The sequence below is a fragment of the Neopsephotus bourkii genome, unplaced genomic scaffold (assembly GCF_033783945.1).
Source record: "Neopsephotus bourkii isolate Nb327-2 ecotype Australia unplaced genomic scaffold, CSIRO-AGI_Nbou_v1 NB_1615, whole genome shotgun sequence".
Classification (NCBI taxonomy): Eukaryota; Metazoa; Chordata; class Aves; order Psittaciformes; family Psittacidae; genus Neopsephotus; species Neopsephotus bourkii.
This window is the reverse complement of record NW_026902090.1, coordinates 8,000,666-8,028,473: the sequence shown is the minus strand read 5'-3', so window position 1 is coordinate 8,028,473 and position 27,808 is coordinate 8,000,666. Positions and strand designations below refer to the sequence as shown.

General features: G+C 37.6%; 1 protein-coding gene and 1 long non-coding RNA gene across 2 annotated transcripts in view; both read right to left on the bottom strand.

Annotated features, from left to right (window-relative positions):
• The window catches only part of ATRNL1 (attractin like 1), a 507,635-nt gene that overhangs the window by 94,290 nt on the left and 385,537 nt on the right, over positions 1 to 27,808 (bottom strand). The window lies entirely within an intron of this gene.
• LOC133222744 (uncharacterized) lies at positions 285 to 21,574 on the bottom strand. Its single transcript, XR_009728362.1, has 2 exons — positions 21,477 to 21,574; positions 285 to 2,224 (listed from the first exon to the last, which is right to left on the bottom strand). It is a non-coding gene; the product is annotated as an uncharacterized LOC133222744 (long non-coding RNA).

Genomic DNA, 27,808 nt, shown 5'->3' with positions numbered 1-27,808 from the left:
TAACCCAGAAACAGATGTATCTCAATCTTAGGGAGGGATACACAGCTACACAAAAACATTACCTGACATGGAAGAAACATGTAAAATTAGAAGAGCCATTTTAATGGTGATCAAAGGAGAAATAATATGTTGCAAAGCTATTCCAAGTTAACCCATAACTGGACCTGGTTTTGGACATCATCACTGTAAAAACATATTTTGGTCAAGCCAGACATATCTTTTGGCCTTTTGTCTCCTGATAGAGTAATACCCTGAGGCTCCTTGCCATACACATTACTCAATACCAAAGCATTGGCAAACTTTCTTTTATTATGGCAGTAAAAAAACAGCACCAGCACATTAATAGTCAATGGTAAACAATGGAGTTTAATTGTCCAGCATCTAGATATCTGACATTCTAGCCGTAGCTTTCTTTGTGTATACACACATTCCAATGCATATTTACAAGTTGGTAGCAAGTTTTATTAACATCTTGCACACACAACACATACATATGTACCTCAGTATCAATTATTTTATATTAGCAAAACCAGCAGAAAAACTCTGCAGTAACTGACACCTGCAATAGTCATGCACAATGTTATGTTCAGATAAGGTCGGATAAGATGAGTGGAGAGGAAGAGACACAGTAAGATGTGAGGAGAAAAGCGAGCAAGAATCACCGACTGAACATGGGCTATTCTTTCCCAGTTCTTCAGGTCAAAAGCTAAGGATTGTTAAGACAGTGGCCATATTATTGTCTAGGAAAGTCTGCTTCTTGATTAAAACCAGTTTCTAGAACTGTTTGTAAAGCCAGACAGGGCAGGAGGGCAAGAAGAAATAGCTTTTTAAGAAAAACTTGAAGTTGCATTGGGCATTTTTGAGAAGTAAACTAGTATGTCCTCATCTGATAAGGCTAGGCTCACCTAAGCTACCCTGGTGGAGGATACATTTTTGTTTAGACACACAGTTTCTGTTCAGGTCTGTCCTTTGAGAAGTTTGCCTGGTGGCTGCATATGCTACAGGGCACATTTCAGAAAGGAGATAGTGTAAAAGCCTGAATCCTGGCAGACTTAAGCAAGACCAACTGGTGCAAAAGGTACTATGGTACAGGAGCTGGTATGAAATTCTACTACAGAACTCTACCCAGGACAGTGAAAATCACTATGGCTCTCTCCAGGTGTATTAACTTGAGGAGAGACAAAGGCAAAACAAGCCCTTTAACTTTGGTACATCATTTCCCCTATGTAACCACTGTTTGACACATGAGCAGAATTACTTCAGTAACAAAGATGCGAGGTAACATACTCATATACAGACATGCTTTGAAGGTCAACCTTAGCAAACTCTGTTGCATTAAATCTGTGGTTTGAATCATATTCTAAGATAGTAAACCGAATCAGTCTAGCTGGGCCACATTTTATTATAAAGTGAAAATAAGGACACTTCAAGAAGTGAAACAGTTAAATGCACAATCAAGTTTCAAGTATATTGAATATTTAGTAAGGAAATTTTAAAAGTCACTAGATGTCTTCCTACTGACTTAACACAGTTCAATATGTCAGAGTAGAAAATCCATTCAGATACCCAGATAGCCATGGCTGACCACATTGTGAATGTCAAGTTCATCATCTCAGTCAGTGAACTCTTGCCATTTTAAACTTAGGCAAGTCATTAACCATGAAGAAAAACAGATAGTATTACTTAACAACCTGCTCAGCTGCAGGTACAAGCATTATAAGCTGATGAACCAAGTATAAGTATTTTCTGCATTTACCTTTAGCTACACACAATACACATAAATCCCAGCGGTGCCAATTTCACTACAGAAACCACGCAATTAAAATTTGCTAATATAATTAGCAAAGAGAAAGCATTAAAAAAAAAACCTCAAACCCCCATGAGAGGCTTTTAGGGAGCTCTAGGAGACTGGTAAAGGGTACACGCATGTGACATTCCACAGAAATGAGGCAGGCTGGCTGCATGCCAGTGTCAGCCACTGTAACTGCACCCTGCAAGAATTCAGCTGCAAATCTTTGTTTCCTTTCATGTCTTTCATATCTTTACAATTCTCAAGGCAAAAGGCAAAGACAAAGTCTTTCAGTTGGAGTTCTTTCATCCAAGAACATTCTTCATCCAAGGCCAAAGGTTCACCATATCCTAAAAGGCCTTTGGATCTGCATGTTCAGTCATCTTCATCCAAATGTATTTCTTTGGGAGCATTATTCAGTCCTTGTGGTCGATCCTAAAAGAACACCAATAAAAACTATCTTCATTCCTTCAAATACAATCTTCAATGGTTTCATCTCTAGGACCACTGTATGACAGTATTGTGTCAAAGGTGCAAAATGGTAAATGATTCAGAAATATTTCCATTAAAACCATAGCACATTGAAACACTTCTCCTGCTATACATCTGGGGGTATTAGCCAATTCTTTAGATAAAGATGAAATAGACTTTCTGGAAAACCACCCATATGAACACAATGTTTTTCCCCTGTGCTGACAACAGTTTAAAAAGACTACCCATTGGCTTTCTCTGGACAGTATTTTTGAAGTGATAAAAACTGTGATATAAGACCCTACCTGCATACTGCACTACTACAATATATTTTGCATCTAAAACTCCAGAATATGAGGAGGCTCCTGTTCCCACTTAAATCGCTTTACTAGAGTAGGGAGAAGCAGAGTTTCCTCTGTGAAGAAACAACACAGTTACCTTACAGTGCAGGGTAATGCTACAGAACAGTTTATAACACAAGGTGAGAAAAGCCTTGCAATCACAACTTGTGACAGCATAAAAGAGCCAGATAATCTTGGTTTAAAACCAATCCCATTCTCTAACTTGACCATCATCTAGTTTGCTTAACTTTCCTCCTCTCTTTTCATACATACGAAGTTGTCCAATCCTTTGCCTTTTTTGTTTTCCCTTAGGCATTGATTCACCTCTTCCTTCTGCTCAAATTTCTTCTTTCCTTTTCTCTTCATGAAGCCTCTCCCTGCTATACTTCTTTTCAGTTTCATAAGCCCCTTTAAGATTTTAGTCTGCCTTTCTCCCTCTACATCATTTGCAACTCTTTTCATCTCTAGTCTCTCTACCAGTTCTGGATCGCCTGCCCCTTTCAGGCTATTGCCTCGGTCAGCTCCAGTTCTTTGCTTTCATTATTTTGTATTCTTCATTTCTCTTCGTATCCCTCTTTCACCTAAATCCATAGTAACTACAGTTTCATTTTGGTACACTACCAAGTGCCACCCTCCCTAACTGGTTCACAAACTGTTTCTAGAATAAGATGTGAATCCTGCCTTGTTCTAACAGGTGGACAAGACCTAATTAGAGGAGAGTTGATCTTCAGCATGACTTGAAACAAAAACCACTCACAAAACGTTCTCTTTGCAAGCAGTCCTGTCAATTCTCATTTTATTACAATACTTGAAATAGTTAAGTTTATTACCTCTAAATACGCAGTTTCTGAATAAAATCCATAAGAAACCTCTCTCAAAAAGGAAAAACTCAAGTTCTGATGGTTATTCCTGTCTTAACTTAATGAACTACAAGTGAGAAAGGGTTTAATTCAACACTAATATTTTGAAGTCTTACAATTTTTAAGCTAGTTGGAAAATTATTAGCATTCTGACTCACAGGGATAGACATAGAGCTGATCTGAATAGGAGAGCACACTGTGTACCAATAGCTTAAATCCATACCTGATTTTGACTATTCTGAGGTAACACTACATAGAGTCAGTATATTAAAGGAAGAAAAAAAAAAGGAAACACTAATCTCAAGCAGTCACCACGTAAATGCCATTAAAATGTCACTCATTACAGTAAAGGTTGTAAAACCAGGCAGCAATGTTGTCTCAGTAACTTCTATTCCATTTTGCATGGAAGTGACCAGAAATGACAAGTGTTTCATACTTCACAGACTTCAAAGCAGTTGCAAATGGAGGGAAAGCTCCATTTTTCTCGGTTTGAGATACTTGTTCCTATCAAAAGTAATTTATTGATCTCAAGTGAGAAGCTGTTTCCTCTGTAATGGGAAATGGCCAGGTCAGATAAAGGATAGTAATGAGGATTACTTTTTCCTTGGATGGAACGTAAACAACACCCTTCCTTAATTAAGTCAAAGCCATATGATGGGGAAGGGAAAGTTTTGGGTTTTAAGTCTATTTAGACTCCACAAAACCTTTAATTGTTGTGGTTTATATTTTCCAGAATTAATACAGTTAAATTGCCCTTGGCATTCTTCTTTTATGGTCCCATTTAGTTTTGCCAATTTTGACAAGAAACCCTTCAACATCGTTCTTCTAACAGAAATGATACCCCCTTCACGCCTAGGCTATGTTTGCATAACTGGGTTAATTACTTCAAGGAAATCTTTCTCTATCAATTCTGTTCTGAAATGAATTTAAAGAAACTGAAGGATTCAGAAATCCTTTATAACATTCACTTTCTGAAATACGTTAACAAGACATATTAGCTCAAACAGAAACTTCCTATTGACTCTCTTATTCTGCCTTCAAGGCCTAACCAAAGCAGGTCTCGGACTTTAAATCTGATAAATCTCAAATGGGATTTGGTTTGTATAAACAACAACTCTAGGCTTCCAAGTTTATTAATTCTTTAGTGTCCCCTGTTCTTTAGCTTTTAATGTGTAAACTAGATTTCTGTGCACCACAGTCAATAAACAACATCTAGCTGAAAGGGAACAGTGATATAAGGTACCATGCATCTTCTTGTAAAAGCAAACATTGTAAGCTTGTTTTTCACATCAAGACAAGCATAAAGAGAGAAATTAAGGCAGACTGTGTCCGCTGCAGCCTAGAGGAAAACTGAAGTCAAAATGAGGGAGTTTGCTCTTACTTTTTCCTAACAAATTTCAGGCCTACGAGATCTCGGATCTAGCACATTATGCAATTAAGGATCATTTTCTGGATGCTCAGACCCTCCCAAATTTATTCACAAACAAATCTAAGCTATTGCTTTCTGTCCTGGCACCTGACAGAGTACACAATCCTTAGCGCTCCCCTACTGACTCCTGAAAAATGCAGTACAAAAAACCCACAACATACCAACAGCAAGCTTGGTGCTGGGTCATTGTTGTCCCTGCAGTGGTGAAAACGCACTGTGACATACCATGAAATGCTTGGAAGCACTCACACACAGATTTCTCAGTGTTCAGTTCTCAGCACTTAAGCTAGCTGTGGGTCAAATCGATGCTAAGACAAATCTAAGCTTTACAGCTGTTGAAATACTTAAACCCTACCAGATTTTAAAGTGATGTCATAGCAGTGCAGCTATTACTTGCCTGACACAGGATCTGCTGATGGGAGTTGAGGTTCTTATTCATCAAGGGGCCCAAAGAATTGAAACAATCTATCTGCTCCATGCACTTGCTTTCTGCCTATACTGTGATTACTTACTGCCTTGTGATATTTGCCAGTGATGTCATACTTAATCAAGCAATTGGTGGCCTGTTAGGTCTCCTGAGAACTGTGCTGCACTCCTGTGATGGAGCATAGGTAACTAAAATAATCCACCTGCTCTAAGCTTTCCCTTTGCAAAACCTGATGGGACATGATATTTGGCAGGGACTGTCAAAACTGATCAAGCAATTGCCAGACTCATGCATATTTCCTGAAAGCTGCTGCTGGTTTTCATCATGAATTCCAGATAATTGAAATAATTGACCTGCTCTAGGGCCCTGCTTTGACTCCAGCGTTTTCTACAGTGGGACATTTACCTATTGTCATATTTGTTTAAGAGCTGCAATAGGAGAAAGCTTTGATTACTTATCCACAGGATGTCATAGCACCACAAAGGAAAGTGACATTATTTGCACAGTTTGTATTACTGAACTGCCAGACACTGTACTCTGAGCCCTGTACTCATCCCATTACTTGCAAGTGCACATGCTACGCTATATCCTCTTAAGTGTTAGAAAGGTATAGGAAGAGGAAGTGAGGGAAAGCATGCAAGCTAAAGTTTTGCAACCAGGCTGACAGTGGGAATCCTATTATGCTCCCTTATGATGAGTGCCAAGTCATTTAAACACTCCAGTGCTCTGCTGGTTAAACAGACTTCTATTAAGCTTTTTTTGTAGGCTCCTTACCTACTGAAATGTTTTACAGAGCACTGACTTAGCTTTTCACCACTTACAGTTAAAAGAACAGACCTGCCTGTTGATTGATATAAAAGATTTTTAGAATAGCCCAATTAACTGTACTAGCCATAAAAAGCTTTTATGTTTTCATCTGTTAAGGGGTATAGCTCTTACTTGTAATCAGATTATATTGCTCAGTTTTATTTGAGAAAAACAAAAATAACACATTCACTCTCTAGATCACATCCCACTCCTGAATTTATGGTATTCATCTCAAGGATGGATTTTCAGGTGTGCTCATTACTGTGCTTGGCATCTGAGCAGGTCGCAGACTGACCAACAGTGACTGTAGACATCTAGCCTATCTGCAATAATCTTGCAACTGTCAGACACTTCCAGCACTTTCATTAAGATCTAACATTTCTGCAGCTAGTTTAAGGGGTTCAATATTTTGCCCTGCACAAAGCACAACATATAGATTTTTTTAAAAAAAGACCTCTTATAACATCCACCTCTAATAATGCCCAACTTCCCTGAGCTCCAAGGTTTTCTTCATCTGTAGCTTTTTCTTTTCAGCTTATCATCTTCAAACAGATAACACTGGAATAACTAAAGAGAACAGCTATTTTTAAAGGCAAAAAGCTGCTAAATCTTATGCAGATGTACAGCTAGGAATTGTATCAAGAACATAAGAGTTACAATTATCTACCCACTTAAATGTTGATTTTTGTTTAATTTGAATGAAAAAAAAAAACACCAACCCAACTTTAGAAAGTCAAGATGATCTATTAAGAGTAACAAAGTTTACAAGTAAACTATGTGATAAAGGGAATACATTTTTTCCTCAAGCTTTTTGGAAAAGAAAACACTGTCTCTTGATTAGAAAAGTTTGATGTATACTAGTGTAAAGATAAAGTCATATCTTTTTTATGTTTCCATCAAAAATGAGCCAGTGCTTGTGTGCAGGGACATGGTAGTCATTGGAGGTCTGTCGTTCAGAGAACAGATAGGGATTGTTCTGCTTCCCCCATGCTCCTGCCCTTCTGTGGTCCCTTCTAACCTTCAGGTCCTAGTAGCATCACAGCACATGCAGCCCAAGCACTATAGCTCTACTTGCATGCTTTTACCCCCATTGAAAAATATCTTAATTGTAAGGAAATAACCTAGTGGTAAAGTTTGCATTTCAACTTTATAGAGAAAAGTTTACCTAGGAAGATTATGTTACTCCAGTGAGCCTGTCAATCAACACTTACTTGAGAAAAAAAGACTGCAGAGAGGACACTGTTGTATGTGTGCACACAAGTGTGGGGAAGGGGAAATCAACCTTTTGATGAAATAGCTTTTATTTCTTTCTACATACATAGGTGTTGATTGAATGGAGAGAATTCAAAAGAGTGACTTTACAGATAATTGGCCCTGACTAGCAAAAGAAAACAACACTGCAGTATTTTGTCAGCAGTAGGATGTAATTATATATCATTAATTACACTGGCATGTCAATGAAAGGTCACACAACACAATATAAAGGAAGAACAAAGCAGTTCCATACCCAGACAATGTTATTGTTTGAAAATGTTAATGCTTATATAGCACTCCTGGGGTGGGAGGAAACCATTCTTCATTTAAATCAGGTGAAAAATCTAGGGTCAGATTGTGATCTGACCTAAAACCAAGAACATGAAATAAAAGAAGCTGATGGGAAATAAAGGAGGTGTTGCAGACTTTGCTGTAACCGCCTACCCTTTCATCCTGGACAGAGGTCTGCTCATGAATGGGTCTATAACACCAGGCAGTAACACTTTCACTCAGCAGGGGGTCAGTAAAGTCTTGTCAGCAGTAGTACAATTCACAGCAGAAAACCTAACTTCCCTTTTCACTGTGCGTGTTTTCATTAAGATAATATTCTTTTCTCAATGTAACTTTTCTTTGATACCTTGCCCCAGTCACCAGTCTGATTGCTCCCAATGACAACTCTTCTAGGAGGTGGATTTGCTATTTGTGATGCTGTGTCTCTCTGCAAATAAAACTATGCTTCATTTGCATGTTCTAATTTGATCCACCATTAATAAAAAGAAAAGGAAAATTCAGCTTTGTTAGCAGTGAACAGGACTTTTTAAGAGAAGTCATCACTTTCAGCTAGATTCTTCCTCACCAAGTTGCTTCCCCTCATTACTTTATTTGCACAGACTAATTTGCCAGTGAATGATAAATGGGAGCAGGTTTTGTGACTTTAAGTGTATCTCAAATACCCTAGTAAATAAAAGACACAGTAACTTATATGATGTAATCTCTGCATGCAATATATACTGTTTTTCCCAATTCTTTCAATTTTTCTTGATTAGAAATACATATACAAGCTTGAAAGCCAAAAGCTTCTGCAGTAAAAAGCACATAGTGTTCTAATGCTTATCACTAATGGAGTCAACTATGCCTCTTTGCCAGGATGAGAGATGATTGCAAAAATATTCCAATACGGCTGCTTTCTTTCCCGAAGCAGGAATGCGAGTTGGCAACAGGTATTGATGGGTGAAGCTGTGCCAGGGAACATCTCAGGGATGTACCTTCTCATTGGTGGGCTGGAATTGGGTTAGGTGATCTACTGGAAGGGGAATATAAAGGTCTAAATTGACAACATTTGCTTTCTCAAGTTCAGCTTAGAAAGTTTGGGGTCCTGCGGGGAGTTCTGAAAGAAACCTCAAGCAAATGAAACACCGAAAAACCTACAAGAAGCCACCACAAGACCACTCAATTTACCCCTATCCCCTCATATTCAAATACATTTCCCTTCCCTGTCAAAAAGAACACAAGATAAAGTTCAATACTGAAGTGACTGACAAGCATTGAGTTTTGACAAAGAACAGAAATGGACAGGGGAAAAACTGTTTTCATTTTTCTTTCCCGCTCAGTAGAGGAATCTTGTTTTCAGCAGATCGATTTCACAGACAAACCTCCCTCGAGATCCTAAATTCAAAGTCTGAAATCATCTCCCCTCCTCATGTTATTTTATCTTTTCTTATAATTACAGTGAAATTGCTAATGGTCACACTGAACTCTTAAATTATATTTATCAAGAAGGCCAATCAAACTTTCATGGCAAGTTAAGTTTTGCAGGACACCTTTCAATCTAGCACTGCACCACCACAGTTGGTAACTTAAAGGGAAGCATTAAACTGCACAGGAATTTTAGAGAGTGAGGGAAGTGGTGTAATGAGACTGTCTTTGAACAAGCTTAGCAGGATAAGCATTGATAAAAATATCAAAGAAATAATGCTGAAAGTGAAGTTAAGCCAGAGTAAGAAAATTCCCAATTCCTGGATTTTAACTTGGTGTAAGATGTAAGCAGGCGTGAACTTTTAAACTAGGTTAACCTCTCCTTCACTCAGCATTGCTTTTTACATGAAGTTGTGAGGTTTTTTTTTAAACCTGTGGTTTTGCCTAACTGCACAGCTCTTTAGCTCTTTAATGGCTAATGCACATACCTTTTCAAGTCTCTCCAAGCTGCTAGAGAACAACTTAGATACTATTCACTGTAACCATTCTTTTGCTTAGGCAGCAAATGCTACTCTTAGACAATGGTTATCTTGAGTAGCTATAGCATCATTAACTTGTCTCAAATGCCCCATTTTTAAAGATTGTTCTTGTTAGGAACAATTTTGGAAGAGTACAGAAGAGCTGAAAAGGGCTGAGTGTTTTAGATTAGACTATTATAGTAAAATTGAGCATCCCAATCAAGTTCTCCAGTATCTAAACCAATTTATTGCATCCTAGTTCCTCTATGTTAAAAGAGGTCTGACAGGAAGTACATATCACAAGTTCTGTAGCAGTGTTTCACATCAGACCTCCTCCATCCCCACAGGTCAGGTTTCAATTTTGATTGCACTATTTACTAGAAAAATAACAAAAAACCTCTACCTCGAGATTATATTAATATATCGGTGAGATGTGTCCAACATCCCTTACACTCCATCTAGTAGACAGTAATTAGTAGATAGTGGAATTGATTGCTGAAAGAATCCTTGATTGTTTCAGAGGTAAGCTAGCAAGAAGTAAAGATATGTCTGGGGGGGAATTCCTTCTAAGACACCGCAACTATCACACCACCTCTTGCTCAGCTACATGGTCAGAACCCAAATCTTCCCTCCAGCTTTTATTCCTGTCAGTTCTACAAGAAGTGGGAATTTGGTGACTCCAGTGTACCTTATACCTCCCTGACACAATCACTTCTAAGGTGAAAATTATCTATTTAACTGTTAAAATTCTTGTATTCAGCTACTCAGTGATCAAATAAAGGAGGTACCTCCCATACCTCCTGTGTCATTATAACCTGTTATTTTAATACAACTGTTCAGATTACCAAGAGGTGAAGATAAAATGCTTGGGTATGCTCTATGTCTGGGAAGCAAAATGGGGGGTTTTTGACAGCAGTAGTCAGGTATATAGTTTCGATCTTACTGACAAAAGGAAAGGACTATCAGAAATCAAGTCAGACTGCAAACAAAGAAGAAGACAACAGGCATTTGACTGAAATTAATTTGCTTCTGATGTTTTTTGCCATTATTGGTTTTTGGTGTCTGAGTACCCAGACAAGCCCAGCTCTATGTCTCTGTAACTCTGATCCACAGAACACTCACATTCATTTCTTTTTTTCATATTTTCAGCTTCAGGGCAATCCTTATAGAAAAATCCGAAAGATATTTAGTTACAATAAGAGCCCTGAAGAACAAGACAGACATGGAGGATAACAGAAGTCATTCTTTTAGAAGATGACTATAGCTGCTGGTTCAGTCTATGCCACAGCAGTCTCTGGGACTGTACTCATGAACAGATTGGCTTTGCTCATTACACTCAATATTTTGTCTTGACTCTTTGAGGAAAATATATAAATATTATATAATATATATAAATATAAAAATTCAGTACCTTTACAAAGCAATAATTACACTTCCCTGATAAACTAGTTTGCTAATGGAAGTCTAATTTATCCATATTCTAAGAATATGTGTGAGGTGTCTGCCCATGGCCGGAGGGTTGGAACTGGATGATCTTAAAGTCTTTTCCAACCCTAACTATTCTATGATTCTATGAAAACAGTCAGTCAGCAACCAAGATCCAAGATGCAGAATGACTGGTATTTTCTATTCTACTAAGCTGAGCTAGATAAAAAGACACATTCTTCAAAGGACAAATAAAATACAACCTAAATCTACATTTGTAAATATTTCCCTGGCTATATGAGTTAGCAAACAAGTTTTTCAATATTACCTGATTGCTTCGCATATTCTACATCCACTGTTATGACTACTTATCCAAATAGAATCATAGGATAGTTAGGGTTCGAAAGGACTTAAGATCATCAAGTTCCAGCCCCCTTGCCATGGGCAGGGCCACCTCACTCTAAACCATGTCATCCAAAGCTCTGTTCAGCCTGGCCTTGAACACCACCAGGGATTTAGCATTCACAGCTTCCCTGGGCAACCTATTCCAGTGCCTCACCACCCCCACAGTAAAGAGCTTCCTCCTTATATCCAATCTAAACTTCCCCTGTTTCAGTTTTAACCCATTACCCCTTGTCCTATTACTACAGTCCCTAATGAAGAGTCCCTCCCCAGCATCCCTATAGGCCCCCTTCAGATACTGGAAGGCTGCTATGAAATGAAGGTGATCAAGGCCGTTCTCCTAACTTTTAAGAGAAATGCTGTGCTTACATGGGCAAAGCAGGTCTATGGGCCGGGACTCATGTTTATTGAGGCAAGAGTTTGTTTAACAGAACTTGAGGTTTTAATATTATGTAATTAAATTTATGTCAGCACAAGTCAAAATACATAACACAGGTTCTGTTACTACAGTCAGAATCAGGTGGGCAGACCCTTGCTTTGCATTGAAGCCTTTTAGACTTAAAGGGCATTCCAAACTGATGAACATTGGCATTCTCTGAACAGTTACTGTAGTCAGTGGATTTTACATACTTTAAGCATCTGTCCAGAATGACCTAGAAGGAGGATGGAATTACCTCTTTGTTGTTTTGGCTTTTAAGACAGCCTTATTTAAATGTGAAGGAATGTGTAAATATTTAATTGGACAGCCTTAGAAGAATATGATTTGATGGCGCTTTTCATCATAATATTGTTGATGATTATTACCTCAAGTCTTTTTAGAAGTTGCCAGGTCTTTCCATATGCACCCAAACAATTTTCAAGAGGGACTGCAAGACTAAACATTCTGTTTTGTAATGCTGTGTAATGGTAACTATAACAGAATTAGGATCTCCTGCATGTTTTGCAATTTAGCATACATAAAGCTTTGTAAATTACTAGAGAAAGTGAAAATTAACACTTATTTAATCAGTCTAAGCTTGGTAATTTAGCCAATAAAAACTAAAATGTTTAAGTTATATTAATTGAAAACAATGTTAACAGTTAATTTTCTGAATGATGGAGCAACATAAAAACAAACTTGACTAACACTATGATTAATTAATTGATTAGCTAGTTCCTGTTGAGAAATTATATTCAATACAGTCTGTCAATACAAATTGCTATCAATTGCCACTTTATGAAGTACCAAGAATAACAGGTTCAGGTGCATATTAGAACTAGTTGTCATGAATACCAATTTACAGAGGAAAAATGGATTGTTTATCACCTGATTTAATTTCAGATGCTTAACTTACTTGTAATAACTCATTTTAGCACTGAATTTTCAAGAACCGGAGCACTGTTAAAAGCATCAGCTTGCTGTAATAAGTTGCAAATTTAAATTCTTCTGTAAATAATTTAAAGCAGTCTCTAACTCTTTTTTGCCATGATTATTTAAAATGTTTAGCAATTGTATTTAACACCCAGACACCCCATCCTTCCACTAGCAGCATATTTCATTACAAATGCTTCACTACTGCTGCATTAGACTTGACTGCTTTTAATAACATGATAGGATCCAATGCTGCTTCTGGCCAACTCAGCCAAAATACTTTCTGGGGTCTCCTAGGCCATGCATGCTAGCAAATACAGCACATATGGATGCGTTTACTACACTTTATTTCAGCATACCTGGACAGTTGCAGAGAACAGAATTCTGCTCAGAGGTTCGTAACCAGTGTGAAAGAAGGTTGCTCTGGCTTGGGGCAAGATACAGGTGTTTAGCTCATCCTGTACTTTCTGTACTGTATTTCTGAAGTCCTTTAGGTTATTTGATAGTGTTTGTGAACAAGGAAAGTTTTAGAAAGACAATTAACATTCAGAGCCATTTAAAATTGATGGAAAACATCAATTTCTTAATGGCCTCTAGGAAGCTGACAGCTAGAAATAATTTAAGACATATGAAAAGACCTCCCCCTTCCAGATTTCAAATATTCACTGAACTTCAGTTAGCACTGCTCAAGTACACATACACAAATGCATCATAAGAATAAACTAAGATGGCATAATTATTTAGGAGTTTATTAATCTGAATAAAGCTTTACAACCAGGAACCATGGCAATCCATGTCTACTGTTGTAATGTACGTTCTTGCAAGACTTTGCAGTTTCTGGAAATCAATATACTATGAGCTTTTGCCTCTGCTGTGCAAAAAAGGCATTGAAACTGATCGTGTTCCAGCAGGCTTGCAACAAGTACCTGACAGAGTCCACCAAACTGTACTCATCTCTGTTAAACACCAGCAAGCATAAAGGTTACTGCCAGTTTCATTGACTTACTGCAACTCCTTCACACGAATATGCAGGATGTTCATTAGTTGATGCAGATCACTTTGTATTTCAAAATAACTGTTGTATTAATACTGTCCTGTGATGTGGAACATAAAAAAAGGCTGTAGTTGCAAAAAAGTGGCAATAAACTAAAAGGTTTCAAAAGCCTTTTCAACTTTTCTTTAATAATATGAATTGATTTAATAAAGAAAAAGTTCAACAGCAAAGTCTTTGAAATGCCACCTCAGAAACAGGTCAGATTCTTACTTCTTAGCTTCTCTTTCACAGCATGAAAGGCTGCCCGTGTTTTGCCTCATGACTTCTCCTTTTGGGAGCTCCCATGGATCATTCCTGTTAGCAAAAAGGAATCCATTGACTAAGCCTATCCCAGAGCTAGCAGGCTGAGCTTACACTGGGAAAGCACTGCAGGCTGAACACATATTGACCAACCTAGTTAAAAACATAGCAGCACATAACTAGCGTTACACTAGCATTGCTGCTTACTAGATTTCAGACAAAACTTTTTCATATGAACGTATTTTAGTTTTAACTTCAAGTCACAATAGTAGCAGATTTTACTTCAAAAATTGTTTTCTGTAAGTCTGATATTTGCCTTCCCAAGAACATATAACTGGATTTTCTGAGATCCATTTGCTCTTACTGTTCCAGGAACAGCTTAGGATGACCAGCTTCAGAAAGTCATCCTGTTCTTTCCATGACCATTTTGGAACACCCTAAACTGCTGTCAGATACAGCAGAGCAAAAGCAGATTACAGTACCCCATATCGGAAGCAGACCACTGTAGAACAGGTATGGCTCAATGCTTTAACATCACAGAAACTTCTGAAAATACAATTCAAAAATCCTCTCAAACAGCTCCTTAGATGATGTTCAAAGAGCCTTTGGTAATAACAGAAATAACTCTTTGCCTAGACGATTACTTTTGAACCAGATTGTTTGTGTTTCATTGCACTGATTCACAGCTACACTGACACAAATGAAGAGGCAATCAGAGATGGGAACTAGTTGTGTTACCAAAGCTAACACCTCACACACCTATGCTGTCAGGATTCGAGTGGTTATTCCCAACCCTGTCAGCAAGTGTCTGGTACCTGAAGGGCAGGGGGAAAAATATGGCATTTGGGTTTTTTTCCTTTTAGAGGGAAAGAGGTAAGTAAAGTATTATAATTAAGAGTTTTCATTAGGGACTGTAGTGATAGGACAAGGGGTAGCCGGTAAACCTTAAACAGGGGAAGTTTAGATTGGATATAAGGAAGAAATTCTTTCCTGTTAGGGTGGTGAGGCACTGGAACAGGTTGCCCAGGGAGGCTGTGAATATTCCATCCCTGGTGGTGTTCAAGACCAGGTTGGACAAGGCCTTGGGTGATATGGTTTAGTGTGAGGTGCCACTGCCCATGGCAGGGAGGTTGGAACTTGATGAGCTTAAGGTCCTTTCCAACCCTAACTATTCTATATTATAATCACACTTAGAAGGTACAAAGAACTATCTATATTCACTGAATCAAGATAATGGTGTAGTAGACACCACCCCACCCCCCTCTTATATTATAAACTTAGTAAAAACTACTACATGCTTCAGTTATTAAAATTAATTGTTTGGAAGTAATTTGGCCATACTTCATTAGTTTGAAGCCTGTATCACATCTTAAACCCTTCCAAAATTTAAACTACAAGTATCTGCAATTCCATCAGAGCAGAAAAGGTAGTATTCCGAAGGTTGCAAGGCATTACCACATGACTAAAAACCATGAGCAGATCTTAGTTTCAGTTCACCAACAGAAGTGACTGATTCAAGTAATAGTATACGTTAAAATACAGGCAGTTTGTAACAAATTGTATTTGCGATGAAGTATTAACTAGTATTTCTATTGGCACCCTAAGGCAACTGATATTTGACTCCATACAATCCATCACTTTAATCATTACATGGTAATAAAGTCTTTCTAATAAAGCTTTCAGATTCTAAACATTGATCTGTAAGAAATTGTTATTTACCATTGACAGACACTATGTAGCAAGACAACTTTAAGGAAGATGTATGCATCACAGTACAGCTTGAATGCAAGGTCCTATATAGACACAGGATGTTTATTCATCCTTAAGGGAGAACTGGGAAAGAGTAACAGACCAGTGCAGCAATGCTTTTATGCAGCATTTGTAGTATTATGTTCATTTTTCACTAGAGCCTTACCAGGCATGAAACATTAACAAAACCATACCAGCTTACAATCAACACTCGGATTTCATCCTTTGGCTCCAGTCCTAGTCCAAACAAGGAAAACAAAAGACGAAGAACTGAAGAACTGCACTGCATTCAGGGAACTCCAGTACAATCTGCAGTATGGGAAACATGCTTTGCAACATGAAAAACTCCATTTGCTTTACTGGACAACTTTTAAAAGACGGTTAAATAAAAATCGACAAGTACCAACAGTAGTACAAGACTTTAAGACCACTTTAATAGATGAAGGCAAACCAAACTTAAGTGTCTCTTCAATTTATCACAGTTCAAGTTGATGCATTATATTAAATACATCCACAGAAAACATTGAAAGGTATTAACCATTGGAAGACTATTGATCCAAATCCAAAAGAGTCAGATGTGACTGGACTGAAGATATGTAGAATTGACAACTATTCCTATGATGCTTGTTCCCCCTCAAAACCATTCCGCATTATTTTACTGGCACTTAAATCGAAAGGCAAACAAATTCCTGTTGATACACAGAGAAACTTTCACACCTTGAGAGTTTACTGCAGTCTAAGTAGAGTTAATGGATTCAATGTTTATGCCTAACACGCACACGCAGGAATGCCAAACATTCCTCTGCTGAAGTTTCCTACAGAACAATGAAAGAAATAAGGATTAATTATAGCAAAGCACAGTTTTGTAACATATAATAGCTTACTAGGGTGAGAGACCAAGACTTTGACTCTACCTTGAAGGGCAATTCATGAACCACATACTGTATCAGTAAAAGTAGATTAAAGGCATGGAAATCATTTGGCATGGAGATTAGAAAACCCATACCCAGTATCTCCTGTCTCCCAGGACAGCAGTCTAGCTCACACATAATTTTTCTACCAGGCTTGTTGAAATCAAGGACACTTTTCGCTACAATAGGGGAGTCACAGGTGTGACAATAAATGAGAAGAGATCCCATAGCCTTATATTAAGGTCATAAGAAATGATTCTTGCTGGCTGATGACTGTTTGTAACACCCATCTCTTATGTTATCAATCACTGCCTGAGGCACTGAACTACTGTACAAAGTATGAATGCAATGGCAGTCCATATGTTTTTGAAAGCAGAAGCCTGAGTACCTAATTCTACAAGACCATTTTTAGATGTAAATCCTGACTTGACAGAAGCTTTCTGCAGCCTGTTTTAGGTGCTTTTGAAGAGACATCCCTTTTCAGTAGTCCCCGTTGGCTCTGTTCCACACATCTCTGGATTCAGTTCTGAGTAGCACATCTAAAAATGGTTTACTACAGCAATGGGCATTACAATAGCAAACTCTTCTGGGAGAAATTTATCCTAGCACCTCATTTGGCGTTTTCAAATTGACAGCATATTTCTGAATGAGTTCTAGTTAAGCCTTGTACTTTTAGGAAAAGCTGTAGTAATTACCAATTTATATTTTATGGCTTCTGTTACGGTGAAAGCCATATCTAGATTGAAGATAGAAAGGGCCAATACAAATGTCATTTATGAGCAGGTCACTGGATAAAGAGTAAAAAAACCCAAAAAACCTGGACTCACTTCTAATTTTTCTTTGTCAGTTTTCCTTTGTGTAAAGTGGGATGGATATCTACTAATATATAAGAAGTATTTTTATAAATAAAGATGAAAATAAACATTACTTAATAGACTATTTCAAATAACTACAAAGCTACTGAAATACTAAATTACTGTAATATCTGCTTTCCTCAAAGGTTCCATCTGCACTGTACAGAATTTACTACTTAAATAATGAAAAAATATAACCAGCAAAAGGACATTCACACTTCAGGAAGCCTGACTCCATAGAGCACAAATACCACCTAGATAACAACGACTCTTAGATAATACTGGAATAACCTCAGTTTGTTAATTCTGACACTTAAAAACAAGATAAACTGGAGCCTTGCCAGCATTTGAGAAACTTTTGTTGCCACACCATTAGTACAGCAATAACTCAGCTTCACATTACATCAAAGGATAAATCAAATATAACAGTGTTGATTTTCTCTTAACATGCCAACACATCAACAGGATACTTTAGGCAGTGTACATACAAGAGGAATATTTGTTCCATTACAAAGAATACCTTTTATTCCTTTGAAATCACTGCTTTTAATTTTGATTTTTGCTCACACTATATAACAGACATATTCGCATCACATGTATAATGTGATCACATGTATAAATGCCTAAGACACCATTGAAGTATTGCTAAAGCAGTATTGTAATTTATGAAGAAAACATTCGATTTCACACATTCATCTTTATTGTAAACCTCTCTACGTGAACTGTTTAAGATGACTTATTTTTTTTCCTTGGAATCAGCAACAAAGTCTTATTAGAAAGGCAGATTAAAGGATTTCAGAATGCTAGAAGTATTGATATTCTCTCCCCTTTGTTACATGCAATGATGAAATTCCTAGCAAACAATCAGTAAAGAATCACATGTAAAAATCATAGGCATGACTATTCTCAGTAAGATGCATACCTGGCTATGTTCAGTAACATTAATTCTGCTTTTTTATCTTGAGTTTCTAGAAGCTGTGCACCAAAACATATCCTGAGAGTTAGTTTCACTTTAGAAATCAAACAGGGTAGTACTGCAGTCTGCCTATGAATAAGCCTACATCATGTGTATTAACATCAGAAAGAACACCTCAGTTCTGCACTGAGCATGTAAACTGGCTTTTCTCCATCTTTTTCAAGCTGGGGCACCTTTGTAGCAACAGACTGCATCCATACTACACCTCACTTGTGTGCATGTTCCCAGCACTGTAACTAACAACAGCTACTCCACAGCTTTCTCACCCCCATATCCACTGCAAAATACACCACTTCACCCACCTGTGTTACACACTTTTTTGGGATAACACAGGAATGCTTTGTGTCTTGGCTTAACCACAGGTGGAGCTTAGTACCACGCAGCCACTCACTCACTTCCCACCCCCCTCTTCCCCAGCTGGAAGGGGAGGAGAATTGGGAAAAAAGGGTAAAAACCCCTAGGTAGATATAAAAGTTTAATAATTGAAATAAAGCATAATAATAAGAAGAAATAAAGAGAGAAGGGAATAAACCCCAAGAAAACCAAGTGATGCTTAATCCAATATGCATTTGAATAATGCAAAAAAAGATGACGGTCAGCCCATCCCCAAGTAATGATCTGTCCTTTCCAGCCAACTTCCCCAGTTTCTATACTGAGCATGATGTTCTATGGTATTGAATATCTCTTTACACAAAAGGTACCTATATTCATTTTCTCCCTTCTGCTGCTTTGCAGTAGTTGTAGAGATATGCTACTCATTCCAGCTACTGCAATGGGCAGGATTTGGCTTAGGCCACAGCTTTTACTCACTGCATTGCTCACCATTTCTCAACTTTCCACCTTTTTATTTATGGCAATTAAATGAAATAAATTTTATTTACCAGCTCCTCAAACTATCCCCTGGTTTTGGAGAGTGGATCAAAATATTTTATAGTATTAATCAGCTATTTGCTACTGAACCTCAGACCACTGTAATCTCGGAAATGAAAGATCTGGATCTCAACTCAATGCGGGCAGCCGCATTCCCATTGTACAGGTCATTTCCAAGGTCCCCATATCATAGGGCTAGTGATGCATCCTAGGCTTTATAAGCAGCAAAGAATTTTTAGATACTTGAGAATTGTCTCATTTGTAGCCTTTTTAGAAACAAAGCTGGTACTGTTTGAATCACTGTGGAAATGACCAGAGGTGAACCAAACTGCCATGCCCGTATTAGCAGTGAGGAAGACAACACAACAGGGATGTATAAGCCCTAAGTATTCCCTTAGTCCTTATCAAAGCAAATACTACTCATGACTACTCACTAAACCCTTCAATTTCCCAAAGTTTCCACTGTCTTAAAACTTTACTCCACAGCATCATTTTTATAATATATTCTGTGACAGAAGAGCTTAAAGGATTGTAACATGAATGTTCACTTGGCCCTACGTCTCTGGTAATGGGCACTATATGAAATATGAACTCTTATCTGTGATGTATTATCTTTTGCTTAAAAGACAGCTAATTAGTGTCATTTGTTAGTGATGAAATGGCTGAATAACATTTCTTGTGTCACATTGACTTCAAGTTGCTTATGACTGCATGAAATTAGTGATAGTGAATTTCTGCATACAAATTTTAGAAGATCCACTTATGTACCTCATAGTTATCAACACACTGTCTTCACTGAAATATCCAGAGGAAAAGGTTACTGATAGTGACACTTAACAAATTATCACATTCATTGTAGATTAAAAACCTCTATAGATCAGTGGTTTACATTAGTAATATCAGATCACATACAGAGGACAATTTCTCAATTTGTAGCTTAAATAATTCATAGGATCATAAAATAGTTAGGGTTGGAAAGGACCTTAAGATCATCTAGTTCCAACCCCCCTACCATGGGCAGGGACGTGTTCACCACTTTTGCTTTAAGTATTTGTATGGAATTCAACTGATTCACTTCCAAAGATAACCACTTCACTTTCCAAAGCTGTTCTAGATCACGTTTGCTCCCAAGATACAAATACAATAATCACACAAGTAATTCTATTTGTACATTGTATCGTAGTGTAACTGTCAAGAATTGATCTATAAAATGACCACCTCTATTGTGAAAGCCATTTGAACATCCTTTTAACGTGGTGACACTTTTGATCCCATAGCTTAGTGATCTAACATGCTTAGGAGAAAGGTATTTGGGACGAGTCACTCTACAGCACCTTAGAGTACACAATTTCATCATCTCTGGTTGACAACCAGAGCCAGTAAAAAGATGCAGTTTATGCTATTCAGATGTTTGAACTTATCAATTCTATTTGTTAGCATACTAGAAGACCTAAAGTATACAGTATAGACACTGTAAGGACTGCAATGTGTAAATAAATCACTGAAAGAAGATGATGGCTTTACGATGTAGCAGGCATTTTTTAATTAATCAGATAAGCACACCTATTTCAAAAAGGAGGTACTATCTTTTTAAATGAAACCTAATTAGGATTACAAAGAGTAACCAGGTTATTTCCTGAAGATGGAAAAAAACATGCACTAGGGAGCAAAGTTACATCAGCCTGGACTACCTAGTAGGCTTCAGAAGGGATACTAGAAAAAAAATACTAGCATTTAGTGGAGAGAGATGATTTTTAATAACAGGCTCTCTTAAAGTGCAGCTTGTGCACACAAATAAGAGACTATGACTGACATGTTACCAAGAAAAAAAAAAGGAAAAACCAAGCAAACAAAAGAGAAAAACATCTTTCCCATTAGTAATGGGTATTTGAAATCTACTTTTGTTTCTTGTTTGAAGAACTAAAATAGCATGGCCAATTTGTGCAGCATAAAAAACAGCTTTAGCACAGTTCATCTTAACTTTACTGAACTCCAGCCAAGACACCCATCATTAAAGAAGAAAGAAAAGAGTCTTTTTCTCTCCACAGCTCACCAAGTTTCCAGACTGCTTGCCATGGTCAACCATTACTCTTCACACAGAGTTCTTCCCACAGCATCTCTCAGCACAACTCTACAGCCCTTTCAGGAGGGGCTGCAAATTTCCTGTTTACTTGGATCTAAGCTTTTACAGCTGCTGTTTCTAATTGAATTGGTCAAAGCTGAGGACAAGGTAAAAGCCTGTGAGTGGGATACTCCATTAACGCTTTATGTCTTGTCACCCTGTGACCTATGCCTAGTTTACCACAAACCCTCTAAAAAAACCCTCCTAAAATACTAAACTCATCTCACCATACATCAGCCACAAACTCATAACTGTGTTTTTCAATTGCACAAGCACTGCCAGTATTTAAACACATTCTTTTAAAAGCTCTGTCTATAGTATACCAAGGTACACGTTGCAACTACCAAAATGTAAAGGTTTGTCTCACCAACCTGGTTACTTCTGGTGATAGTATGACTGGCTCAGTGGATGACAGCTGTGGATGGTGTTAACCTTGAATTTTAGCAAGAGTCTCAAAACAGTCTCCCATGGTATCTTTGTAAACAAAATTGATACAGGTGGCCTACAAGTTAGAAGGAATTTGTTCAGTCTTAAATGGAGCTGGCTAAGTTGGGATCCTATCGCTGATTCTGACTATGCCATGCTTTCCTCACAGGGATAAGACAACGGGCAGCAGAAAGAAGTTGCAAGAAGGGAGATTCTGATGAGGTATCAGGAAAAGGCCTTTCACAATGAGGACAGTCAAGCATCTGAACAGGGGCCAGCGAGTTCATGGAAGCACCATCCTTAGAAATATCCAAAACACCAAAGGACAGGGCCCTAAGCAATCTGATCAAAGGTAGCTTGACTTTTGCTCAGGGGTTTGGCTCACCCCCAGTCTCTCTGACTGCCATATGACTACAAGAGGTACCTTCAACATAAATTATCTATTATTCTATTATGCATGATGGATGCTGTTTTCTACAGATTAGATTTATCGCATAATTCACATTCAGTAAGTAAAAAACTGTTGGATTTCAGCTTAACATGAATTCTCCTAACAAGGATCAGTCCTTGGCCTTAGTAATGTAAAGTCTAGGATATAGCTGATGAGAAGATGAGGTCTCGTGCTGTAAATACTCAGCTAGCAAATAGGTGCACTTTTCTGTCAGAAGTGCCTGCCATAGTTATCCTAATGCTGAAACAGAATGGTGCTTGGATTAGATCTGCATACGGATGAAAACAAGCTGGTTAGAGTTAAAAATGGGCAAGGCAGAGGTGAGCAGAGGAAAGCATTCAGAGGAGCCTGTAATTGCACAGAAGATGTACCAAACAATGATCACTATAACCCATTGCATAGAAGTGCTTTTGAATCTCTCATTCAGTCCCAGCTCTCCTTAAGCAGCATTTCTGAATAATGCTTTCTGTCTTTCCCAGTTGATTTAAAGTTGTTGCCCCACGTTCTGGAAGATAATGAGTTGATTGAGCTATTATCACCTCTCAGGGCGACTACAGTTCTATGATATACTTGAACATTTTAAGCCATCTTAAAAACTATCTGAAACAGAGTAATAGGTTACACCTCAGTAGCAAAGGCTCCTGCAAAGATTTCTGTAAAAACATCAGACCTGCCTTTTGCTCTTTGTACTGCCCTTCCTTGGAACATAAATTTGAGGTGTCCTCATACTCAGTGGCTAAGACAGCACATCTAAAAAACTGCCTAAGGGGCTGTGATCAAGCCTTTTTTTTTCTCATCTTGAACAATGGAACTTTCGGAACAAAACCAGTTGCAAGTACTACAGGTGACGTAAGTTCCCCAGGGTTAGGTAAGTAACCTTTTTGAAGTATTCGTCTGCAGTCTTTCAACAAACTTTCCCATCATTCATCCCAAATTCTAAACAAGTTTCTTCAACTTTGCCTCTCTCTCACATGCCAAAACATATGCATTAAACAAAACAAAGCATGACATCATGCACTTCTATACTAAATGCACTGGGTTTATGCCATGCTCTGCTGTGAATATCAATGGCTACAGGCAGCGCACATGCAAATTATAACACTATGTCTAGGCTTTGGGAAATACGGTTTGGATTGAAGGCACATTTTATCAACATATTACTCAGTGGTCATATTAGGTGTGCCATTTTATTGATGTGCATTTTGTGTGTTTTTATGGATATATAGTTGTTGTTATATATATATACATGTGTGTATATATATATGCATATGGGTGTGTGTATATATATATATATATATATATATATTTGTTGCTCCCAAAGCATCAAAGCATCTTCCTGTATGGCCTCACATTAATTATTGCTTTCCTTCAGAGTCCTATGTTGTTTGTTTGTTCACCCTTTCCAGTTCTCCCCTTACTTGTTTTTCACCCTGAGCATCTTTATATAAATAAAAGTAATAAGACAAGAAATCTTGGTTACAGAAGCTTAATTAAAATTTTCTTTAGCTAGCTGTTTTGCAAAATAGCAGCAAACTGGTTATAAACTGTTGCTAGACCATAACCACATTGTGCTTTGCACTTACTTCTACCAATTAATTATATTGGGAAATGAGAAAAATAGATTATTTTTTTTTAAAATATATATCTGCAATTGCTCTGCATTTAACATTACAGACAAATCCACTATTTCTCAATAAATCCATCAGATTAAGTATACTATTTCACTAGTCTAGTTTTAATGATGCTCTAGCAGATAAACGTTGTGCTGGATTTGGACCTGGTACAATGCTGCCTTTCTTGAGTTCAGCAAGAGAGTGATGGGAGAATCTTACTCTGAAAGTACATAGGAGGACACAACAGTAGATTCTGGAGAGATTTTTATGCATATTCAATTTCTGATGTTTAGCTGGCTCTCTATGTATCAAAATGCTAATAGATTTTCTTTCTTTAAAATATTCTTCATTCGGAAAAAAAAAGAGCACTTTACACATCCATATGCCCAGAAGAAAATGATCTCATTAGATCTCATTGCCAAAGTCATGTCAGCACCTCCTGGTATATTTAGTGCTGATCTTAAAGAGTGTCCTACACTTGTGTGTTTTGTGTTGCAAAGTACAAATTATGTTTGTGAGTCATCGGATAATGTTCTTCTTTTCCACACATAAACTGGCATTTAAGTGTATTCAGAAGGGTACATTGGATTCCTTCGGATTCCTACAATTTGAAAATTTCTCAATATAAAATAAACTGTTTGTCTACTTTTACAGAAGCCCATTGCCTTTTCCTTTAATAGCCAGTACGTTGTTTGTGGAACAGAATAACTTTATTTATTAACTTGAGCTGATTCAATACTTATACATCTTTTTTAAAGCCCTAAACAGTCAAGACAAGAAGCTGACAGCAAGTGTCTCTTTAAACTTCCCAGTTTCTTATTGAACACTGGATAACAAAGATAAGGAAAAGATCATCTTATCAAGGGTATAGTACAAGGAGTAGAACCTGGAAAGGCAAAATTCTACTTTAAATAGCATTCCAATAGTATAACTATATACTAAAGATGAAAAAAGCAAAATTTTATTTCATATGTATCTGTTAAAACTTTAGTGCTTCACACTAATGAACAATAATGTTTTACAGACTTGGTTATAGGAAGTTCTAATAGGTTTGTAAAATACACTATATTCATAACTGGAAGTGATTACATATCACAAATACTCCTTGGTTTTTAAAGGATTTCCTCTTGCAGATATTTCGCTGATACGAAGTTAGTGATCTTCCCAATATCACTGCAGCCTCACTGCCTTTGTAATTTCCACTTTACTACAGCTTCTACTTTACTGCCATATATCATTGATAATCTTTTGATTTCTGAAAGAAATTATGGCTCCTTTAAAGTATAAAACCTTTGGGTCCTACAGTCCTGACTGAGCCCACTAATTTTTCAAATTCTAGCATTATGGCATTTTCTATAACGAAAAACATTGTTTAGATTATTACTGAAGCTTACACCTTATGCAATTTTTCTACCTCTGTTTTGCTAAAGCCAGTGAGTGGAATCCATGCCCTATAACTTCTATAACCCAGCCTCCTCATAGCCTGTTTGACATCTTGGGTTCCTCACACCAAAGAAGTGATCTAGTCTGCCTGTAATTACTACCATACCTTTCTAAATAATCAGTGTAAAAATGAAAACTGCCTCTCTCAATATGCAGGGGGAAAAACAGAACTCCTCTTCCTCAATACCAGAAAGACATCGACCTGATGGAGTGGGTCCAGAGGTGGACCACAAAAACAATCAGAGGGATGGAACACCTCTCCTTTGAGGAAAGGCTGAGAGAGTTGGGATGGTTCAGCCTAGACAATAGAATGTTCTGAGCAGACTTTATTAAGGCCTCTCAATACTTAAAGAGGGCTTATAAGATGGAGACACAGTTTAATAGGGCCTGTAGCGACTGGACAAGGGGCAATGGTTTTAAACTAAAAGAGGGGAGATTCAGGCTGGGTGTGAGGAAATTTTTTACAATGAGGGTGGTGAAACACAGGTTACGCAGAGAGGTGGTAGATGCTCCATCACTGGACACACTGAAGGTCAGGTTGGATGGGGCTATAGGCAACCTGATTTAGATGAAGATGTCCCTGCTTACTGCACTGGGGTTGGACCTTTAAAGGTTTTTTTTCCAACTCAAAGCATTTCATGATTCCTCTGAGAACACTGGGAACACGAAGAAATGCTATGCAGCCCACTTATATTAAATTTCTCCAGCTCTGATGGACATATAATGAGTGGGACCTGAATTTGCAGAGTACACATCAGAAGAGTGATCCACGTAAGGAGAAAAATCAGATTCAGGTTCTACGGAGTCCAGGAGGTTCATGGTCTACCTAAACAGGAACACGATACATCCTTTTTCTTGAAATTAAGCCACCATGCAACCAGAAATTCAAGAGCCATGATATCAAAAGCACAGTAGGTAGATCCAAAGTTAGACAATGAGATGGGAAGAGCAAAATCTGTAGCTCTGGATCCTGCCCACAGGGAACACTTTACTACTTTTCCCTTCTGGAGGAGTGTCTAGGTTATCCAAACAGTCAGATTCCCTCTTGTCTGTTCTTCCTGTTCATCACCTGATCAATCTGCTTCTGTAGCTATAAAATGAGAGTATGCTCCGACAGGATGACTATCTGCTTTCTATGCAAATAATTCCTATCTATTTCATACTCAAATTAGTGTGATAGAAGTTACAGAATGATAAAACTTGAGCGAAAACTGGCATAACCTATTAGATTACCTAACAATACATGCAGGTCATCAAGTTCTGTGAAGAAAAGCAAAGGCACTGACTGTACTTTTGTCTCCTGTCTGCTGCAGTTTCAAGATGTGTTGCTGTTGGCAGGAAAAACTGAAACTCAAGTACAGAGCCAGGCATGTAGGTAATGTCTCTGAAGCAAAGCAAAGGACTACAGGCTGCCAAATATTAAGTAAGATTATAGAGTAGCCAGTTCCACCGGGAACCATGAGAAATAGCTGGTGAAATACTATAGTTTCTGTATGTATTTCTCCTTTCCTTTTAAAGTGAGAAATGTGGTACTTTAAAGAGGAGAAATAATTTTTGATCTAAACCCAAAAGAAATACTAAGAAAATACATATAACTAGAAAGAGCAACCTGTCAGAGAATGGCATGTGCAAATCAGGTGCACAGAAAGGCCAAGTCAATCAAGCAGAGAAAAATGTCAGTCTATGTGCTTTTAGTTAGTGTGATAGCAAAATTATATGCATGCTTTGGTATGTTCGGTTTTTAAACAATTCTGGAAAAATCTCATTGTCATGGATTTGCTAAGCAAAGGCAAGATTCCCATAAACAAGCCTTGTTCAAAGACAATCCCAGAGGTACGTACATATGTATTTTGGTTTGCATTCACTGCATTTTGTACCTTTATAAAATAGGATGTTGGAAAAATTGTATTTATAAATTTTAATGAGCATAGGACATGTACAGTTTCGTTATTCATAACATTTACAGACACATCTAAACACTTCTGCTTTGAAACAATCAGAATATTTATTTTGATACTTTCAATTTGCAACTAGGCGTAATACAGTAATTTAACAATTTCTATTCACAGCGTGCCAATAGCACTGAAACACCTACATTTAGCCAGTCAGCCAAAATTCCTGCTAATTGTTCCAATTAAGCATGAAATTTGTTGGCAATTTTGTGCAACACAAATCATATATTTCTATCCAAACAGCTTCTGTAGTCATCTGATTACGTGGTACATATGCCAAATGCATTTTGTGAAGTGGAAAGATACATTTTTATCAAAAAACCTGCTCAAAAATCAGGTTTTCAGAACTGTGAATTCACAGTTCCTACAGCCCATAAG